The following is a 22,792-nucleotide window of genomic DNA, read 5'->3' on the forward strand; positions in this document are numbered from 1 at the left end:
TAATGTGTCATTCAAAGACACTGCTTCCTTATTGATTATCCACATAAATGATCTATCCATTGATGTAAATGGGGTGTTAAGGTCCCCTACTATTATTGTATTATCAATCTCTCCCTTTATGTCTGTTAGTATTTGCTTTATGTGTTTAGGTGCTCCTAATTTGGGAGCATAGATATTCATAATTGTTATATCCTCTTATTAGATTGATCCCTTTATCATTATGTAATGCCCTTCTTATCTTGTGTTACAGTCTTTGCTTTAAAGTCTATTTTGTCTTGGGGCGCCTGGGTGGCTCAGTCGGTTGGGCGTCCGACTTCAGCTCAGGTCATGATCTCGCGCTTCATGAGTTCGGGCCCCGCGTCGGGCTCTGTGCTGCGAGTTCAGAGCCTGGACCCTGCTTCGGATTCTGTGTCTCCCCCTTTCTCTGCCCCTCCCCTGCTCATGCTCTGTCTCTGTCTCAAACATAAATAAAAGCATTAAAAAAAAATAAAGTGTATTTTGTCTTATATAAGTATTACTACCTTGTTTTTTTTCACTTCCATTTGCATGAGATATCTTTTTCCATACTTTCATTTTCCTTTATTTTATTAAAAATAATTTTTTAATGTTTATTTACTTTCAAGAGAGAGAGATCCAGAGTGCAAGTGGGGGAGGGGCAGAAAGAGAAGGAGATGCAGACTTTGAAGCAAGCTCCAGGCTCTGAGCTGTCAGCACAGAGCTCGATGTGGAGCTCGAACTCATGGACCACGAAATCATGACCTGAGCTGAAGTCAGATGCTTAACCGACTGAGCCACCCAGGAGCCTGCATCCTTTCATTTTCAACCTCTATGTGTCTTTAGGTTGCATGAGAGTCTCTTGTATCTTATTCATCTTTTACTTGATTGTGTACCCTTATATCAGCCTCTATTTCTCCCACCTTCTCATCTAGCTTTGACAACTACCATTCTATTCTTTGTTTATATGAGACTACTTTTTTAAAAATTCCAAATTGATAACATGTAGTATTTGTCTTTCTGTGTGTGGCTTACTTTACTTAGCATCATGCACTTTAAGATCACCCATATTGTCACAAAATGCAAGGTTTCCCTCCTTTTTAAAGTTAAATATGGGGCACCTAGGTGGCTCAGTCGGTTAAGCAGCTGACTTCAGCTCAGGTCATGATCTCGCAGTTTGTGGGTTCAAGTCCCGCATTGGGCTCTGTTGACAGCTCAGAGCCTGGAGCCTACTTTGGATTCTGTGTTTCCTTCTCTCTCTGTCCCTCCCCTGCTCATGTTCTGTCTCTCTCTCTCTCTCAAAAACGAACAAACATTAACAAAATTAAGGTTAAACAATAATATATATATATATATATATATATATATATATATATACACATATATACCACACTTTCTTTATCCATTCATCTGTCAATGAGCACTTAAGTTGTTTCTATGTCTTGGCTATTGTGAATAATGCTGCAGTGAACATGGGAGTACAGATATCTCTTCAAAATAGTGATTTTGTTTCCCTTGGATGTATATGCAGAAGTGGAATTGCTGGATCATACGGTAATTCTATTTTTAATTATTTGAGGAAACTCCATACTGTTTTCCATAGTATATTTCAGTGTGGGTCTCCATAGTCTTGTCTCATTTGTTACTCTGTGGGTTCCTGCATCTGATATCTGTTTCTTTCCCCAGGTAAGAGAATTTTTTAGCCATTATTTCTTTGAATACACTTTGTGTCTCTTTCTTTTTTACCCTTCTGGGATTGGTGTCCTAAAAGTCCTTTAAGCTCACTTCACTTTTTTTCATTATTTTTGTTGTTGTTGTTGTTGTTGTTGTTGTTGTCGTTGATATTTTTTTAACCCAAAGATTCTAAACCTATGAACTCTCCAAAAGGGGACTAGCTCAAGGGGAGGGGGGAAAACAAAACACAAAAACAACAAAATTTCTGAACCACAGGCACCAATCTTTTTTTGCAAAAATTAGTGAGCTAATCATGCCATAAGTTTCAATGAACTCCCCTAAATGTATCATAATTCAAACTAAATATACTTCCAAGTTCAGGCAGGACTTCGAAAACTATACACATGGCCCAATGGACAACATAACCTAATCAGACAACAGGCTTAAATGAAAATAGCTGCACACTCTCAAAAAGGACTTGATGATCCATTTGTTGATGCATGGGAAAAGTATCACAGAAACCTGAAGGCATCAATCAGCCTAGACTCATATTTTCAGGCTTCTATCTTCAATCAACAACTTTTCTAATACATATCTCATTAAAAGTTCTCATAAAAATCAAGTTCCCTATCAGCTTTCATCTATAGTCAAAATACACTACTCACTCACATGTGCAGTTTTCCACCCTCAATCATCTCCCTTCTTCCTAGCAACTAATGATGGGGAAGAATGATGAACAGTAGTCCCTTTGCTCTCCGCTCTGAATAAGATGGAAAAGCTGGAGCTCCCCTGTTCTCTTCCATCAGCTCAGTGAGCTCAACCCACAAAGGAAGGTGCTCTGGGACCACAGTCTTGCATTCTTTTCTATCCTCCTTCATCTTAGAACTAGTCCTAACCTTTTCTTGAGCTGGGTCAGTCATCTGAATTCAAGGAATCATCCAGGAAATCCAAACAACCTAACTCAAGTTTTTTTGGCTTTCAAATGCATTGTTTTACCTGTTAACATCCAATTTACATTTTAAATTACATCCCCCCTTGCTAATGAATAAAATATCCTTGTGTTTCCTGAGAACTCACAAGCAGAGGTTGAGGAATTAAAACAAAATACAAGGAAGACAATTTAGAGCTAGAATTTTCTCCCAAAAGTCCAGAAATTTACTAATCTATATGCAGTTGAACAAGGATCAATGGCCTGTGTGTTTAAGCATGTATGTGTTTGAAAAAGCCTCAAATGCTCAAATCTGGGCCTGATACTATCCTTTCTTTCATTGTTACAAAAACTAGGTACTTCATAAATAGATTACCTGGGATATTCAGACATTTTATCTTTTCACCACAGATATTTGAAGATTCAATGCATTCATCTCTATCCCGAAAAGCACAATAATCACAAAAATAGAGACGATATAAGGACACTGAAATGCTGATTTGGCCATCTTATTTTGAGGAAAATATGTACCTTTCTCACTAAATTATGGAAAGATAAAGAAATTTGGAGTTCCAAATTTAGATATATGCTGTTTGCAAATCTGTACAGAAAAGTTTATTTAGGTTATATTATTTTTACCAGTATATTTTTGGCAAATAAAGCTTTTCAGATTGCTCACTATGTACCATTTAAAAATTAATTTGAAATCTTTTACATTAACATATTCACATTTAACCAAGTAAAAACTAAACTTAAAGGTCATAATTACTTCAACAACTTTAGAGAAGGCAGCCCATTGCCTTACAGAGGTATTTTTAAATCCCTAATTATAAAATTATAATACTTCATCTGATGGATCTGATCCATGTTTGTGGAACATTCAGACAATTGGGGAAAACCCAGCAGGGCAAAAAGTTCATTTTCACACTGTGATGGTCTCTTAAAAATTGCAAAATTCATCACTTTTGCAAAGGTCACATTCTTGGGAGCTTCCCCCCAACATTAATTACTTTCACATCAACTTCAACTTTCTGCAGAGGGTATGACCTCATAAGATGATATCTGCTATGATGCAGTAGTTCCTGAAGATGAGTTTCAAAAGAACACTGGCTGTCCCCCTACAAGCTATGGAAAGACATCTGTTTCCCAGTATCAAAGAGTATGCCACACTGAACCTTCATCAGATTCATTTGCTCATGCATTTTCTTCCATTGGTCTAGAATAGTTCATTGCTAGCTAATCAATATTTGCTGTTGTTTTGTGAGTTTCTGCTGCAAATCAGGGACAATCATGTGCTGGCTCTTTAGCATCTCCACAAATTTCTCTTGTCCCTTAGCAGACTCCAGTTGAAGGACCAGTGTATCCTCAGATGGGATTCCGTTTTCTCCTCCAACAGTTAGAACAACAATGATGTCATACACAACTGCTCACCATTTTCCATTTCAGGCAATGCGTTGAGTTTAAAACAGCAATATTAATAACATGACTTCTTATTTTGGAAACTTTAAACTTAAAGAAATTTTAAGTGTCCTGAACATGCCATCTATGCACCAACATGAAGTTTTAAGCTCTTGGCTTTTTGCATATACAAAAACCTTGTATTATTTACAGTTTTAGAGCATCAAAATTTAATAGGTGCTTCCAAAGACCAAAAGTATTGACCTTGATATAAAAACTATGTGGTTTTAAAGTTTACATACAACCATAGTTCAAAGTGTAATGACACATAGACTGTGGTTATGCAAAGCTATCCACAGAATTTATCAGTTAACAGAAAATGCTAACTTTGCAATTTATCTCAGCCTCTAGAAGAGATGGATAATGGGATCGTAGCTTCTTTTATGTGTTTATTTGTGTACCTATAAGTGGCAGGGGTGTGTGCTTGTGTGTGTGTGTTTATGTGTGGGAGTGTATGTCTATGTGTGTTTATACTTAGGCTTTTCTCCAGAGGGTGACCAATCTGATGAGACACAGGTTCTGTTCATTTTTTATTCATAAATTCAGAGCTTGTTTGTGGAATAAAAAAAGGAAAACACAAACCACTAATGAATGCCAAAAACAACTTAGAAGGAAATTAGGAAGATTAATTAGGAATACTAATTTAATATGATAACCACAATATACTAACATTCCCTCCTTTTTTCTACTCATAGTCACAAAATTTGTGTAACTACATGGCTGGAAATTTGCTAACATTTCAGACAATTCTGGCTAAAAGAAATCACACTATTTCAGAAAAGAGTGAAAGATTTTTATCTAATGCCTAGAAATTTAAAGTAACCCTTAACTATACCTATCAACCAACTCTACAGAAAAATTAGTAACTAAGTGGGCCCAACAGCTGAACCAATGTTTGTAGGTTGAAATAAGCGTGTTAGTGAAGACAGTAAAAGTAATGTGAGATCTTGCTAGGTATTTTCCTGAGAAAAGTCGCATCCCACACACTGATTTTTTTTTTTAACAAAAAAAGGCTCTTTGAGGAGTTCTGTCCATAGTTTTCTACAAACCACTTTATGAAAGCACATTAGCCAGCCCTGAGATGTTTGAAGAAATTATGTAATCATATTTGGGATAACAAATCTCCCTCCTCAAAGCTTCCATTTTGATAGCATACTAAAATCATGGTATATACTTAAATAGTGTGAGACAATGAGAAATACCTGGGGAAAACTTTGTTAAAGATTTTCCTTTTACATTAAGGAAATGGTTTTTTATATGTGAAATGGTTATTTTATGATGAAACCCAAAGACTATACACTATATATATATATATGTGTGTGTGTGTGTGTGTGTGTGTGTGTGTGTGTACACACACACACATATATATAAATTTTTTATATTTTATATTCACATTATATAAAATCTAACTGGAACCAGGCAAAAACATTAACCCTTATCTTGGTTGCTCCTTTTTATCGGATCAGAGCCAACAGATTAGGAATGTGACGAGAACATGTTCTCCTTCAGAGAGGGCTGCTCATACTGTCACCATCTCTTTATGCCCAAACCTCCACTTTTCATTCCGGGCTCTATTGAAGAATTATCTTCTGATCCAGTGGACCCACCAAACCAGACTCCTACTAACCACTTCCACTTAGTGTGAAGGCTGTCATTTACCAACACTCTTATCCCAGTTGAGTAGAAATATAGAGTTGGAGTGGAAACGGTCTTTTAAACATAATTATAATTATTCTGTGTGTGTGTGTAATGTTCTTGCTAAGAATACTTCCCCAATTATTTTAGCTTTACATGATACCAAATATTCAATCAAATTAATTACCTGTAATACCCAATCTGCCTTCCTTAATAAGGCTCCCAGGGACCTAAAGGTGAAGAACTCCCTTAGATCTCTGCAATGACCACCTAGAACATTCCAGCCCCTTCCTAATAAGTCAGCTAACAACAGTGACAAAAGTTCCCAGAGACTGCTTAAATTATTTTTGGTGGCTTTGGTGGTCTGATGTACTAAGAAATTCCATCCATTCCTCTCTGGGGTTCAATGTTACATGTGATTGAGTTTAGCAGTGCTCTCTACTATAGACACATGGAAATGAGGAGTGCCAGAGTCCTTATGGACCCCCTCGCAAGTTCAATTCTCATTTTATAGATGAGAAAACTAGGACCTGGGGGAGAAATGACTAGCCCACTGGATTATGAGCAGAGCTAAATATCCTGGATGCACCTCGGATGATGCTCCCAACTTGATGATTAAGATTTAATTCCTGACTAATATTCCTAAATTCTCCCAATTACTTTTGTCACTGAGATGACTCCAGAGGTAACTGAGACATCTTAAGTTGTGTTCAACCTGGATGAGGGAACAAGTCTCAGAAAATATTCTAGACTTAACTCCTGATGAAGAGGTGTACCTTGTTTCGACCAAGCTCACATCACATAAGAAAAAGAATATTAACTGGAGTCTTCAGTTCTGTCATCTGGTTCCATATCATCAAAGTTGATTTTGACCTAGTGGAATGAAACCACTACTTTGGTTTTAGATTATACTCAGCTTATATTTCTCTTGTAGGGACCTTCTTAGTGAATAGAGACATTCTAGGACTTGGAATTTGGGTCCATATAAATTAGATTCTATAAACAAGTAAATGCCTGAGCAGGAGGGGTACATACAAATGAATGTTGACAGCATTAAACAATGGCAAGGAGATGATAAAAAGCAGTGACAGCAACAGTAGAGAAAGTGAGGATCCGCAAAGTTTAAAAGTTGCCCCTTAGTCCTTTAAACCTCTATTGAAATTGTATGTCAAAGGAATAAAGAATTTAATAATACTTCTGAAGCCACAAGATGTGTTATGAACATGTAAGAATTGAGCTGTATAACTTCTTTTTAAAAAGTTTGTTTACTTAATATTTATTTATTTAGAATGAGAGAGAGAGAGAGAGAGAGAGAGAGAATACCAAGCAGGTTCTGCACTGTCAGTGCAGAACCCAATGCAGCACTCGAACTCACGGGTTGTGAGATCATTACCTCAGCTGAAGTTGGACGCTTAACTGACTGAGCCACTCAGGCACCCTGAACTGTGTAACCTTAAACGCTCTTTAGACTATCTGAAAATACCTTAAGTGAAAAACTGTCAATAGGTCAACTATCTGTATAAATTAATCATTTTTATTTATTTTCCATTATTAGTTTTTAATTACAGTGTAGTTAACACACAGTGTTCTATTAGTTTCAGGTGTACAATATTCGATCCAACAATTCCATATATTACCCAGTGCTCATCATGATAAGTGCACTCCTTAATCCCCATCCCCTATTGCCCCTATCCCCCACCCATCTCCCCTCTGGTAACCATCAGTTTGTCCTCTATAGTTATGTGTAAATTAATCATTTAAGCCACTTTCAGTTCCTTAAAAGTCTATCCTAGGCATGCCCATTGGTTGATGCAAGCCACTTTGTCTCAACTAGCTTGATGTCACTCTTGTAGCTTTTTCTTTGTCCTTAGGCTTATTGGAGGCATGACATGAAACTCTCCTTTGCACAAAGAAAAGAACCAAAACCTGCCTACAGGCAGCTGGCTCCCCAGAAGTCTCAAATGACCTAAAGCTCACAGTAAAATGCAAATTTCCAAGCTGTATCGAGCCCAGCAGAAGGCATCCAGAGAGTTATATGGTAAACACGTTCCACAGTTAAATATGCTGCATAAGGGGTTTAGGAACCACCGGGTGGATTTCCCCTATCCCAAGCCACTGGCCCAATGTCATGGGGGAGCTGCACCCCAGGGCCTGTGCTTCCCAGCTGGGCAGCAGTGTGGGCCAGCTCATAGGAGCTTCCCCTAGATTCCTGGCCCCTGGAGTAGCACAGCAGCCTTGTGGACCTGGGTGGCTGGGCTCTAGGGGTCGGGCATTGTGGGCAGGAGCAGAGGGTGAGGGCACAGGGCTCTACGTGCTCACAGGCAGGCTCCACCCAGCCAGCAGGAGCTTACCTTAAATGAAAGTCCAGTTTGAATTTAGAAGCCATGGTGTGTAGACCTATAAATGATGCCCGTTATTCTTCTTCCTTCAATTCTGTTATGTCAAATTATGCTATTGCTCTCCAATATAGTAATGTTCTGGGTTCTAGCCAATACATACCTCAAAAAGACTAAACATATACTTTCTAATTGACTTAATACATGATACTAACTATACATTACCTGAAACAGAACATTTTATATGTGCATTTCATGAAAATAAGAATGATTTGCAGGAAGGATGCTTTCTCTAAAAATCAGGCAATACCAATCCAACTGTTTTTAATATATTTTTACCATTTAAAAGTTTAAAGTTTTTTTAATCATAGCTGAACTAGTCTCTCTCTCTCTCTCTCTCTCTCTCTCTCTCTCTCTCACACACACACACACACAAAATTATACATACAAATACACACACACACACACAGAAAATCAAGGAACCTCATTAAACGTTTTTTTTTTCCCACTACACATCAGTATTATGCAATCAGTAGTATCCAAGCTGTAAGCATTTTTGATGCCTTACTTAAAATTAAACATTAAGAAAAATAAATTACTAAACATTAGGAAGATGAAAAACAGTTAATATTTTCTCCTGGTTTGAATTATAGTTCTGTACTAGCCACCATGTATTAAGCACCAATTATGTACCAAGTATTTTAAATAGATTTTCTTTAAGTCAGACTGCAGTCTTATATCTAATAATATCCACCACTTTTGGGAGACAGTACTTACCATGTGCAGGGCACTGTGCTAAGTAGTGTGTGTGTGTGTGTGTGTGTGTGTGTGTGTGTGTATGTGTTGTGTGTGTGTGTGTGTAACATCTGATTTTGTCCTCACAATAATTCTGCCAGACAGGTACTATTATCCTTACTTCATAAAAGATGAACTTGCAACTAAGAATTTGCCCAAGGTCAAACACCTTGGAAGCTCTGGAATTTAAACCCTGATCTGCCTAAATCTGAACTGGGCTCTGTCAGGATCCAAAGTCTGAGCCTTTTTTAGTACATCATTCTGCCTCTTGATGTTGCCTAATTTCTAGCTGTTTAGGAGGGTTATAAATAAATACACAGCTTAGGCAACATTTGCTTTGTCCCCTGAGGACAGATTTCTAAGAACCTGGCATGTGATAAACAGGGATTTCTGTCCCCCGAGGAAAGGATGAAAAAGTGTAATGGAGGGACGCCTGCGTGGCTCAGTCGGTTAAGTGGCAGACTTCGGCTCAGGTCATGATCTCGCGGTCCGTGAGTTCAAGCCCCACGTTGGGCTCTGTGCTGACAGCTCAGAGCCTGGAGCCTGTTTCAAAAATTCTATTCCTATTCCTATTCTCAAAAATAAATAAACGTTAAAAAAATTTTTTTAAAAAGTGTAATGGAAACTAATTGTCATTCTATGCATCGGGAGCAGGGTGAACACAGAGTACTATTCAATACAGAATTCAGTTTTAATTGCCATCACTGTTTCCATGTCATATGCTACAGCATTTCCCAGTGCTAAAACCACTGCTCTTTGGTTTTTCACACCACCCTGTAATGTAAGCATGAATTACGCCCTTGAGGATGCTGAAAACCTCAACAAGGTCAAGTGACTTGACCAAGCTCACAATTGCCAGAGCGAATTCCAAACAGGACTTCAGACTCCAAAGCTGGTCTTTTTTATATGAATTCCCTGTTCATCGACATCACTTCCTATCATTTTCTCTTATTTATGGTGATGTTTTTCTACACTAAGAAATCACGCACTGATTTCTACTGAAAACTATTCTTTCAGATTCGAATTCAAATAACATTTACCCAACACCTTGTACATGAGGACCCTATACCAAATTTTATTGTGTGTATTTTTCTCTTAGCCTCATGCTAACTATTTAAGGTAAGTATGATTCATTTAATAAACTGCTAGTTCTCACAACTGCCCTTCAGGAGTTTCCAGTTTAGTAGGTTACAGAAAAATTACCACTGGTTTGATGTATTAATATCCCCATGGTATTTGTACCTCAACTTTCCTTACTCTATCATTCCCCCTTTCTCCTCATTTCCTCCCATAGACTCCATCTGCTATCACTTCAGCATCTCCCTTCCTGGGATTCTTAAATCTCTCAGTAAACCTGTGGCTCAATACCCAGCAGCTAAACATACAGATACTTAGATGGGGCGATTTGTAGTTTACATTCCAACGTCAACTGGATGCTCCTTGCTCCCCAGCCATCCTTTTATGTTTCTCTCCTCAGTCTCCACCCTGTTCTCCCCAGCAGCTCTCTGGAACCTCTGACCTCTCAGGTTCACTTGACCTTAGCCAATGGTTTTACCTCCTGCTTCACAGAAAAGAAACTAAAAGTCACCAGACCTCACCTCCGACAACATTCTGCCACTATAAATTTATCTGTATCTACATGCCTCTCTGCCTTCTTCTTACTTTTCAAGGCTAACCCCTTCCCTTGGCTCTGAAACCCATCCCCTTCTACCTGTGGAGATATCCCTGCCTCCCAGTACCATCACCTCCCCCTTCTTATTAGCTCCTTCCTGTAAACATGCAAAGGTTTTCTGCCCTCTCTCTTATTAAACAAGAACCAATAAAAGAGCTCTTCCTTAATCCTGTAACCACTTCTAGCTAAAGCCTCTCATTGTGCTTCATCATTTCACCTTTGATGACATCACTTTCTCCTGATTTTCTTCTGACTTCTCTGGTTGGAGGAAAATCTCCTTCATTAGCTCATCATCCTCCACCCATTCCTTAGTATTTGGTGTCCTTCAGAGTCCCATTCTTGGTCCCCAGCACTGTACCACATGAGTCACACACTGCCTATGACAATCCCATCCCTCATCTTCCCTACACAACCCCTCCAGCTGTCATCTCTGGCTATGGTTTTTCAGTTACCATATATATGTTGGCAACTCCCAAATCTGTATCTTCAGGGCTAATGTCTCTGTTGGCCTCCAAACCCATATATCCACACACATACATCCCGCCCTCCCAACCTCATCTTGGAAATCCCAAAGCAAGCAGAAGCATCTTCATCTCCTGCCAAATTAGGTCTTCACTCTAAATGAAAAGCATTATCAAGGATGGTACCTTTGATCCCTATCAGTCATAAGTCCTTTCAAAGCATCTACTGCACTTAGCAACAGCCACTCAATATCCTTATGGATATCCTCACCCTATGTCACCAAGACTGGATGCTTTCACAATTGCTTTGCTACCTCAAGTCAGGGACTACCTGTTCTCCTCTATCACTACTGATGGGATGCTCATTTCAATACAGCTGGCAGGTGATCCAACCGTACATTCTCGTTTTAGCCTCTACCTTCTTGGACCTTTCCTGGCACCAACTGTTATAGGTTGGATTGTAGGGTTGGAGATGGAGATTAGTGCAGGAAGTTTAGTGGGGGGTGGTCTGTAGGTAAATACCTGGAAGGGCAGGAATGAAGCAGCATCGGACAGGGGGAAAATCAGTCTACTATGCAGTCTCAACAAAGGTCTCAAGCAAACCTTCTGTAATGAGGATGGCCCTTCAGAGCTGTCCCCAGCTGCAGGAAAAGGGCCGGGGCTTCGTGCATCCACATCAACCACTCTTGTGTGCAGACTGTCGCCTGGAGATGGTGGTGACCTTGGGCAAGGCACCTCTCTCTAGAAGAGAGAAATTTCCAGAAAGGGCTAACAGCTGAGGACTATTAGCTGGCAACACTCCCAGCTACTGGGGATTTGGGCAGCGTATCACGGTGATCACCACACTAGCTGTGCTGCTGTAGAAGTTACTTGATTTCTCTGTTTACGTGTCTGTAAACTGGGGAGGAATAATTGTATTACCTGCTGGGGTTGTTGTAGGAATTAAGGAAAAACCACATAAAGTGCTCGGTAGAGTACCTGGTCATGTACATAGTTAAGCCCTCAATAAATGCAAAGCTATAACTGTCATTACTTTTATTAATTTGCTATAGTTTATCATAATATTTTATTATTGTTATTCATTCAGATCTCATTTATCCAGAAACTCCCAAGATTATGTCAACCATTCCTCTTATGCTCTCATAGCACTTTAGGTCTTATCATAGCATTTAAGATACCCTATTTTCATTGCCTTTTCACCCATCTCCCTTACTAGAGTATAAATTCCTTGAAAGCATTCACCTCTTAGCCTTACCTAAAACCTGCCCAGACCGCAGCATGCCCCAACCAAGTCTATACATTCTCTCCCATGTGGCCATCAGAGTTGGGAGGTCCTCACTGTTGGTATCCCCCACACTCCCGATTTCCTCTTCAAACTCTTATAAAACCTCTCCTCTTTAGGCTCTCATGCCCTTAGACTCTATCACCCTCACCCCCCCTTGTCACCATCATCAACAATCAATCCTCCCACCAATCCCAGTCACTCACTGAAGATTTAGACAACTGGCTCACAGTCTCTTTCTACTTCATTTCTTGCCATCATATGGTGTGACCTTAGTGTCCACTAGGACAATTCAGACAAAATGCTTATCCCTCAGTTCTTGATCTCTTTAGCCCCAGTGATGTTTCTCTCAACTCCTCTACTATCTATTCCCTATGGTGAACTGGGCGTTGTGTCAATTGACTGGACATCCATCTGATTGGCCAGTACCCATGTTTCACTGATGTCAAATATTTTTAATATTGCCCTAGCCATGAGCACATGCTAAACCACATTTGACTTTTCCCACTAAACTATTCTTCAACTTCACTGGGACCAATCTATTGACTCCTCTGGTTTCTCCAAGGTCTCTCTCTCTCCTTCATTTCCATACTCAATTAGCTTATACTTAATGATCCTTCATCTCAGCAAGATGCTGCAGAAAACTTTAACTGCTTCATCCCAGGGTCTTTTCACAGCCCCATTTAGAGTTTGCAAAATGTTGCCTTCTCCATAGTTCTGTCAAACACTACCAGAGAAAGTCACACACCAGGGCATATTGGTAACCCCATAAATCCATGGTCCCCAACCTCAAGTGGGTGTTCAATGGTGCTTCACAATTCTTTCTGGTTGGTTTTCAAATTGTTTCCCACCCTTTTGCAGTCTTGACCCTCTTCACCAAATCTCAAGCCCCTTACTCCTATCTTCAGCAAACAAATTTACCTTTAAGGGTTTTTCTTTTATATATTTTATTTTATTTTTATATATTTATTAATTTATAAAAATTAAAGAAGTACCTGCTCACTGTAACAGGAGAAACAATCCAAGACATAAAGTGAAAGATATACATGCCAGGGTGCCTGGATGGTTCAGTCAGTTAAGTGCCTGACTTCGGCTTACGTCATGATCTCATGGTTCATGAGTTTGAGCCCCACGTCAGGCTCTGTGCTGACAGCTCAGAGCCTGGAGCCTGCTTCAGATTCTGTGTCTCCCTCTCTCTCTCTGCCCTCCCCTGCTCATGCTCTCTCTCTCTGTCTCTCTCTCTAAGAATAAACATTAAAAAAAATTTTTAAAGATATACCTATGCAATCACACAGCTCTATTCCCACTGCTTGAAGAAATCAATGTTAATAAGCAGATAGGTATTTCTTCAACAAATTTCTCCAAATTTATATGAACAAATGAAAATATGTAGAGATATATACAGGAGTGTATCTGGTCTTACAAAATGGGATCATACTACAGATATTTCTTAGTACTTTGTTTTTCTTATTTAATAATAATAATCATGGAAACTCTCCACCTTTGTCAACACATATCTATATCATATCTATCTATCTATCTATCTATATATATATATATATATTATACATGTGATATATATTGATATACCAATATGTACAAAATATATATCAATACACATAAATATATTATAGACATAAACACACTCAGTTTGGCACGTGCAAAGCTCCAGGATTATTTAACTGCACATGTAGGCAAAGCTCACTCTATCATACCCAACTAAAACAGAACAGATAATAAACTCAAACACCTAAACATCTTCATGATGAGAGGTTTCAAACATAAAGAAGTAGCTCTTATAAAATATTGAAATCAAGGTCAGGGCACTTCCTCCCCTGGGGCAGTTTTTGCTGCAGAAACAAGATCACATAACATCGCTCCATATCAGTAGGTTTTCATGAATGAATGTATCTCTGACTTTTGAACATCATTCTAAATTAGTCATTCACTAACTGATAACCAACTAAATCATCTTCAGTTTCCTTGCCACTACAAGAATGCTGTAATAAATGTTCAGGAATATGTGGTTTTACATATCATTATCTCCATAAGATAGATTTCAAAATGGGAATTCCCATGCCAAAGAGAATGGATTTTTTTTAATTTTAATAGATATAGTCAGATTACATTCAGAAAAAAACATAGCAATCCACTACTGTCGGAAGCAAAGTAAGAGACCTGTTTTCTTGTACCTATGACATGTCGCACATGATGTGATCTCTCCCCTTCATTTCTTTTTCTTTTTTTTTTCCTGCCAGTTACATGATTTGAAAATATAAAGTCCTTGGGGTGCCTGGGTGGCTCAGTCGGTTAAGCGACCAACTCTTGTTTTCGGCTCAGGTCATGATCTCACAATTCAGTTTGTGGGTTCGAGCCCCGCATCAGGCTCTACGTTGACAGTGCGGGGCCTGCTTGGGATCCCATCTCTCTCTCTCTCCCTCTCTCTCTCTCTCTCTCTCTCTCTCTCTCTCCACCTCCCCTGCTTGCACTGTCTCCCTCTCTCTCTGCCCCTCCTCTGTTGGTGCTGTCTCTGTCTCTCTCAAAATAAATAAAAACTTTAAAATATATATATATAAACTCCTTAACTTTCACCAACTTGACTTCTAGCAAGCTTTTCATCTATTTATTGGTCATTACATTTTATCTTCTATGAATCACCTCTGCCCTTTCTTTCCTGTGTGTTTTCTATGTCTTATTAATCCAGAGATATTATTGTTATGGATATTAATAGTTTTGTCTGTAATGTCTATTGAAAATCTATTTTCCAGTCTACTTTTTTATTTAGCATAAAAAATTGTCATGAACCTTTAAAAACATATATGTAGAAAGACATATCTGTCTTTCTGACAGACCAAGTTTCTTGGTCTGTCTGGAGGATTTCCCTATTTCAAAATTTGCTCTTGAAAATTTTATCTAATCGTTTATTGTTTTTTAATATGACATCTTTACTATGTATAAGCATGAAAAAGTGGTCTAGCTTTGATTTTTGTTGTGGTATTTCCATTTATACAATGTGTGTGCATGTATTACATATATTTCAACATCTATCAGGGAGGGTGATGTAACCAAAACGGCAGAGTAGCCTAGCTTCTGCCCCCAACAAAGATCAACAATTATATAGCTATCCAAGAACAAAGAAATAGCTCTGGGAGAACTCGGGAGTCCACGTAAGAAATTTCAGTAACATAGTAGAACAAAAAACTTGAGAATAACTGCACAAAAAAGGGAAGGAAGACAGCTTCATTTTGCCTGCATCATCCCATTCTCCAAGCCAGCATTGCTGAGCACCAGGAGGGAACTTCCCAATTAGAAAGAGTTCCCCCTCACAGGGAGAAGAAGAGTGGGGTGAGTGACCAGCTTCCCTAGCCTTTCAGGGCCCTGCACAAAGGTCCCATTTCAGTTTGCCCCTATCCAGAGATCAGCAAAGCTGAGATGTTAGCAGACATGGCTATTAACAAGAAAGAAAAGCAGGGGGTACCAATAGCAGCCATATAGCAGGAATAATCAGCTTCCCAGTAGCCTGCTCTGGAGAAAAACCCAGCATCTTTCACCACTGGAGAAACCAATGGCCAGCACAGCCACTACAAACCCCTTACAGACTTCCCTGGCTTTTACCCCACAGGCACCTTTAGCTGGCCCCCACAGCCAAATACATATGTACCACCAGCTTCAGCCACTGCCACTGCTTGCCCTGTCCCCCTGGACCCAGAGGTGCTGCAGGACCCCAACAGCACTTGCAGCCTCTCTGGACCTCCTTCCTCTCCCTTCACAGTACCCACCAAGTACCATACAATTGTCAACGCTGTGGAATCCAACAACCTGAGCTAGCAAGCCACCATGGACCCCTGGTCCTGGTGCCACCACGTGCCCCTGAACTTGGCAACCTGCACCACTAGATTTGGGGTCACAGCATGCTCCAGCATCCCCCTCCCACAAGTGGAAGTCCCCCCTTAATGAAGAGATTATAATTATACTATCTTTGCTGACCACAATGGTATGAAACTAGAAATCAACAATAACAGGAAAACTGGAAGATTCACAAATATGTGGAAATTAAATAACATGCTCCTGAATGACCAATGAGTAAAGGAAGAAATCAAAGGGAAACCAAAATACATCTTGAGACAAGGAAAATGGAAACAGAACATCCCGAAACTAATGAGATGCAGCAAAAGCAGTTCTAAGAAGGATGTTTATAGCAACAAATGTCTACATTAAGAAAAATATCTCAGATAAATAACCTAATTCTATGCCTCAAAGAACTAGAAAATGAGAAAAACTAAGTCCAAAGTTAGCATGAAGAAGGAGATAACAAAGATAAGAGCAAAAATAAACTTAGTAGGGAATAGAAAAATGAAAAGACTAACAAAACTAAGAATTGGTTTTTTAAAAAGGTAAAGAAAATTGGCAAAATTGTAGCTAGACTTATCGAAAATGAAAAAGAACTCAAGTAATTAAAATTACAAAAGCAAAAGAAGACATTGTAACTGATACTACAGAAATACAAGGGATCATAAGAGACTACAATGAACCATTATATGGCAAAAAATTGGACAACCTAGGGGAAATGGAGAAGTTCCTGGTGAGACAACCTACCAAGACTGAATCATGAGGAAATAGAAAATTCGAACAGACCAATAACGAGTAAGGAGACTGAATCAGTAATCAAAACTCTCCCAGAAAATAAAATCTCAGGACCAGATGCCTGCATGGGTGAATTCTACCAAACATTTAAAGAGAAATTGAAGCCAATTCTTCTGAAAATTCTTCTACAAAAAATTGCAAATGAGGCAACACTCCCAAAGTCGTTTTACAAGGCTCAACTTACCCACACACCAAAGCCAGATAACACTATGGAAAAATAAATTTTCAAGTTAATATTACTGATGAACATAGGTGCCAAAATCCTCAACAAAATATTAGCAAATGAATTAAACAGCACATTAAAAGGATCATACACCATGAGCAAATGAGATTTATTCCTGGGTTGCAAGGATGGTTTAACATATGCAAATTAATAATTGCAACACATCACATTAATAGAATGATAGATAAAAATCATATAAGCATCTCAACAGATGCAGAAAAAGCAATAAACATAATTCAACAACCTCTCATAATAAAAATTCTCAATAAATTGGGTATATGATAAACATACTTCAACATAAGAAAAGCCATATATGTCAAACACTCAGCTAACCTCATACCCAGTAGTTGAAAGCCTTCCCTTTAACATCAAGAACAAGACAAAGGTGCCCACTTGCACCACCCCTATTCAACTTAATACTGAAAATCCCAGCTAGAGCAATTAGGCAAAAAAAAAAAAAAAGAAGGCATCCAAGTCAGAAAGGAAGAGGTAAAATTGTCTCTGTTTGTTGATGACATGAGCTTGTACACTGAAAGTCCTAACAACTCCACCAAAAAACTGTTACAGTCAAAGAATTCAGCAAAAGTTTTACAAAATCAACATACAAAACACCAGTTGCATTCCTATACACTAACAATGAAGTATCCAAAAAAGAAATAAAGAAAACAGTCACGTTTACAATATTATCATAAACAATAAAATCCTTAGGAAAAAACTTAACCAAGAAAGTTAAAGATGTAGACTGCAAAAATTAGAAGGCATTGAGGAAAGAAAATTGACAAAAACACAAATAAATGGGAAGATACTTCAGGCTCATGGACTGGAAGAAGCAATATTGTAAAAATGTCCATACTACCCAAGGCCATCTATAGATTCAATGCAATCCCAATGCATCAAAATTCCAATGGCATGTTTCCAGATGTAGAAAAAAACAATACCAAAAGTTTTATGGAACCACAAAAGATCCTAAACAGCCAAAGTAATTTTGAAAGAACAAAATGGAACCCATTATACTTCCTTATTTCAAACCACATTACAAAACTATAGTATTCAAAAACAGTATGATACTGGCATAAAAACAGACACATAGATCAATGGAACAGAATAGAGGGCCCAGAAATAAACCCATGCATATATGAGCAACTAATATCTGACAAAGGAGCCAAGAATACTCAATGGGGAAAGGAAAGTCTCTTAAATAAATAGTATTGGGGAAACTAGATATTTACATGCAAAAGAATGAAATTGAACTTCTATCTTACACCAGTAACAAAAATTAACTTGAGGAACACATCTTGATCACAGTGTTGTGAGTTTGAGTCCCACATTGGGAGCAGAGATTACTTAAAAATAAAATTTTAAGGGACGCCTGGGTGGCTCAATCAGTTGAGCGTCCGACTTCAGCTCAGGTCATGAGCTTACAGTCCGTGAGTTTGAGCCCCGCATCGGGCTCTGTGCTGACAGCTCAGAGCCTGGAGCCTGCTTCGGATTCTGTGTCTCCCTCTCTCTCTGCCCCTGCTCAACTCATGCTCTGTCTCTCTCTGTCTCAAAAATAAATTAAAAAAAAAAAATTTTTAAAAATTTAAAAAAATAAAATAAAATTTTAAGGGGTGCCTAGGTGGCTCAGTCAATTAAGCATCCAACTCTGGGTTTCCACTCTGGTCATGATTTCATGGTTCATAAGTTCAAGCCCCACATTGGTCTCTGCACTGGCATTGCGTACTTCTTGGGATTCTCTCTCTCTCTCCCACTCTCAAAACAAACAAACAATTTGTAAAAAAATAATAAAAAAATTAACTTGAAATGCATTAAGGACTTAATTCCTAGAAGAAACTCCTAGAAAAAACATAGGGGAAAATCTCCTTGACATTGGTCTTAGAGATAAACTTTTGGATGTAGGTACCAGAAGCACAAGCAACAAAAACAAAAATCAACAAGTGGGACTACCTCAAACTAAAAAGCTTCCGTACAGCAAAATAAACAAAATGAAAAGGCAACATATAAAATGGAAGAAAATATTTGCAAACCATATCTGATAAGGAGTTAATATTCAAAATACATAAGGAACTTACACAACTCAGTAGCAAACAATCCAATTTAAAAATGGGCAGAGTACTTTTAAGTAGACATTTTTCCAAAGAATGCATTCAAATGTCTGGCAAGTACATGCAACAGTCAACATCACTCATCAGTAGGGAAATGCAAATCAAAACCACAGTGAGATATTACCTCACAACTGTTAGAATGGCTATGGTCAAAAAGACAAGAGATAACAAATGCTGGTGAAGATGTGGAGAAAAGAGAAAACTTGTGCACTGTTGGTGGGAGTATAAATTGGTGCAACCACTTTGAAAAAACAGTATGAAAGTTCCTCAAAAATTAAAAATAGGGGTGCCTGGGTGGCTCATTCAGTTAAGCCTCTGACTCAATTTCAGCTTGGGTCATGATCTCATGGCTCTGACAGTGCAGAGCCTGCTTGGGATTCTCTCTCTCTCTCTCTCTCTCTCTCTCTCTCAAAATAAATAAATAAACATTATTTTAAAAATTAAAAATAGAACTATCATATGATCCAGGAATTCCACTTCTGGGTATATATCTGAAGGAAATAAAATCACTATCTCAAAGTGATATCTACACTTCATGTTTATTGCAGGATTATTCACAATAGCCAGGTTAGGAAACGACCCAAGTGTCCATTGATGGATGAATGCATAAAGAAAACACACACACACACACACACACACACACACACACACACACACACACACTGGAGCATTAGTCACCAATGAGAAAGAAAGAAATCCCGCCATTTGCAACAACAAGGATAGACCTTGAATGCAATATGCTAAGTAAAATAAAACAAAGACAAATACAGCATGGTCTCACTTGTGGAACATAAAAACATCAAATTTAGAAACAGAGAATAGAATGGTGGTTGCCAGGGACTGATGGGGTGGGTGAAATTGTACAAACTTTCAGTTGCAAGATGATTAAGTCCTGGGCATCTCACATACAGCATGGTGACTATCGTTGACAGTACTGTGTTGAATACTTGAAAAATTCTGTGAAAGTAGAGCTTTACCTTTGTGATTATAACCAGAAAGTGGTCATTATGGGAGGTTAAAGGGTGTAGCGAACTCTACTGCAGTAACCATTTTGCAATGTGTACGTATATAAAATCATCACATTGCACATTTCAAACTTCTACAAGGTTATATGTCAATTATATTTCCATAAAGCTGGAAAAATAGCTATGATTAATATGCTCAAAGAAGTTAGATGACAAGATGGAAAAATCTCAGTAGAGAACTGGAAACTGCTTTTTTTTTGAGAGAGAGAGAGAGAGAGAGAGAGAGAGCAGGCAAGCAAGGGAGGGACAGAGAGACAGAATCCCAAGCAGGCTCCATGCCTAGCATGGAGCCCAACATGGGCACCATCTCATGACGCTGGGCTTATGAGTCAAAGTCGAGTTGAAAGCTCAACCAACTGAGCCATGCAGGCACCCCTGGAAACTGCTTTTAAAAAGAATTAAATGGAAATGACAGAACTGAAATGATGAACAAAATCAACTGGATTTAACAGATTACACAGCTCAAAGAGGTAAGCTAGAAAATAAATCAGAAGATTAATACACAGAAAAAAATTGGATTCAAATCTAGAAGAGTGCGTAAGAGACATAATGTAACACAGTAAAAACATTTAATATGTAATTAGAGTCCCAGAGTAAGGAAAAAGAGAGGAAACAAAGTTACTTTTGATAGGCTAAGGGTGGAGAAGTTTCCAAAATTGTCAAAAGACATGAAACCACAGATTCATGTCTTCATTCATTTCTCTGCGGGGATGATTAGCTCACCCTCCCATCACCTTCTGCATTTTCAGGTGTGACTGCCCTGATGTGCTCCTGGTTCTGCTCTCTCCTCTCCACCGGCCTTTGTAATGATCCAGCTCAAAGGTCCTCAACCCTCATAGTTTTTCAATATGCACTGAGAATATTTGGGGGAGATTTTTTTAAATGCACCCACGAGATGATTTTTCACTTGATTTGGGGGCAGGGGGCTCAAGTATCTGGTGTCTTAAAAATATCCCTAGGCGAGGGGCACCTGGGTGGCTCAGTCCATTAAGCAGCAGACTCTTGATTTCGGCTCAGGTCATGATCTCACGGTTCATGAGTTCAAGCCCCTCATCAGGCTCTCTGCTATCATCGTGGAGTCTGCTTGGGATTCTGTGTCTCCCTCTCTCTCTGCCTCTCCCCTGCTCACTCTCTCTCTCTCAAAAATATTAACATTAAAATAAAAAATATTAAAAATATCCCCAGGTGATTTCAATGTGTGGCCAAGATGGAAACCACCAGCAGTTGCTCAGCTGATGCCAGGTGAGTTCTGTTCTGTGGGAAATAATAGGAAGCCACATTTGCCCCAAATCAAGCCAAATTTTCCATTGAGACTTAGGAATCACGAAGCTGCTCTTTTTATCTCCATCTGTCAGATTGCTACTCCTATCTTTCTGCTGGCTCAGAATTCAAGAGAGGAAGAGAGGGGGTTACTTATTAGCCCTGCAATCAATTGGCTCAAGATTTTATTCTTCATTCATTTAATATAAAGTATTAAACTCAATCTGACATTTCAGTCCTCAGTTTGGTCCTGGCACACTTATTTCCATTAAAATTATAATTAGTATGTGTGTGAATTTTAAGAGTATATAAGAAAGTACCATGAGGCCTTTATGAATGTCATATAAAAAGACCAGAGGTGTCCTCACATTGGTCCCTATAACTGTGTTTCTCTCTGTTGAGGTTTACCTGCTTTTCCTGAAAAAGAGGTAGACAATGAAGATTAGTGACTAACTGGCTGTAAAACTGTGTGAAAGATTTGGGGAATGACTCTACTAGACAGAAGCAAAAATCACTGCTGCATAACCACTGAACAAGGACCCACCACCACTGCCTGCATAATATCATGAACTTATAATGAGGAAAGTAACCTCAGAACACAGGCAGTAAGCTAAGCAGTATGCAAGGACAGGGAAGAAATGAATGATAACAGAGGTGGCCCCTTGGCAGGGGGGCAGGAAGAGTCACTTGGCCCAGGCATCACTAGAAAGACAGGAAAATCTACAATCTTCTTTCTTATAAGTCGGTGACAGACCTTTGCTGCATTCAGACCAGGATGTGACCTTCTGATGGCTTATTCACAGCAAAGTTTCATGTGAACTGTGACATTGTATATGTGTGACTCATACAACTTTGACATGTTTCTGATGTAGTTAATCATATTTGTTACTAAATAGCTTCTTTGTGCAAATGCAATTTTTATACTAAAATTACTGCTTATTTCTGCTTCAGTGCATTATAAATTGTTATTTATCTTCTTTGTAATGCTCTTGATTATTTAACCCAATGGTATTTAATTATTTTTCTCTTTATCCATGTTTTCTTTGTTTACTCAAATAGCATAGGCAGCAATTGGAATGGGAAGTCAAGATATGAGTTTCAAGGAGTACAGTGCCTAAATTACAAATCACCTTATCTCTCTCCCTCTCTCTCTCTCCTTCTCTCCCTCCCTTTGTCTCTGTCTCTCCCTCTCCCTCTTTCCTTCTCTCCCTCCCTTTCCCTCTCTCTTCCCTCTCTTCCTCTCTCTCCTCCCTTCCTCTTTTTTTCTCTCTCTCTCCTCTCCCTCCCTCTCTCCTCTCTC

The sequence above is a fragment of the Panthera tigris genome, chromosome B4, assembly GCF_018350195.1.
Source record: "Panthera tigris isolate Pti1 chromosome B4, P.tigris_Pti1_mat1.1, whole genome shotgun sequence".
NCBI lineage: Eukaryota > Metazoa > Chordata > Mammalia > Carnivora > Felidae > Panthera > Panthera tigris.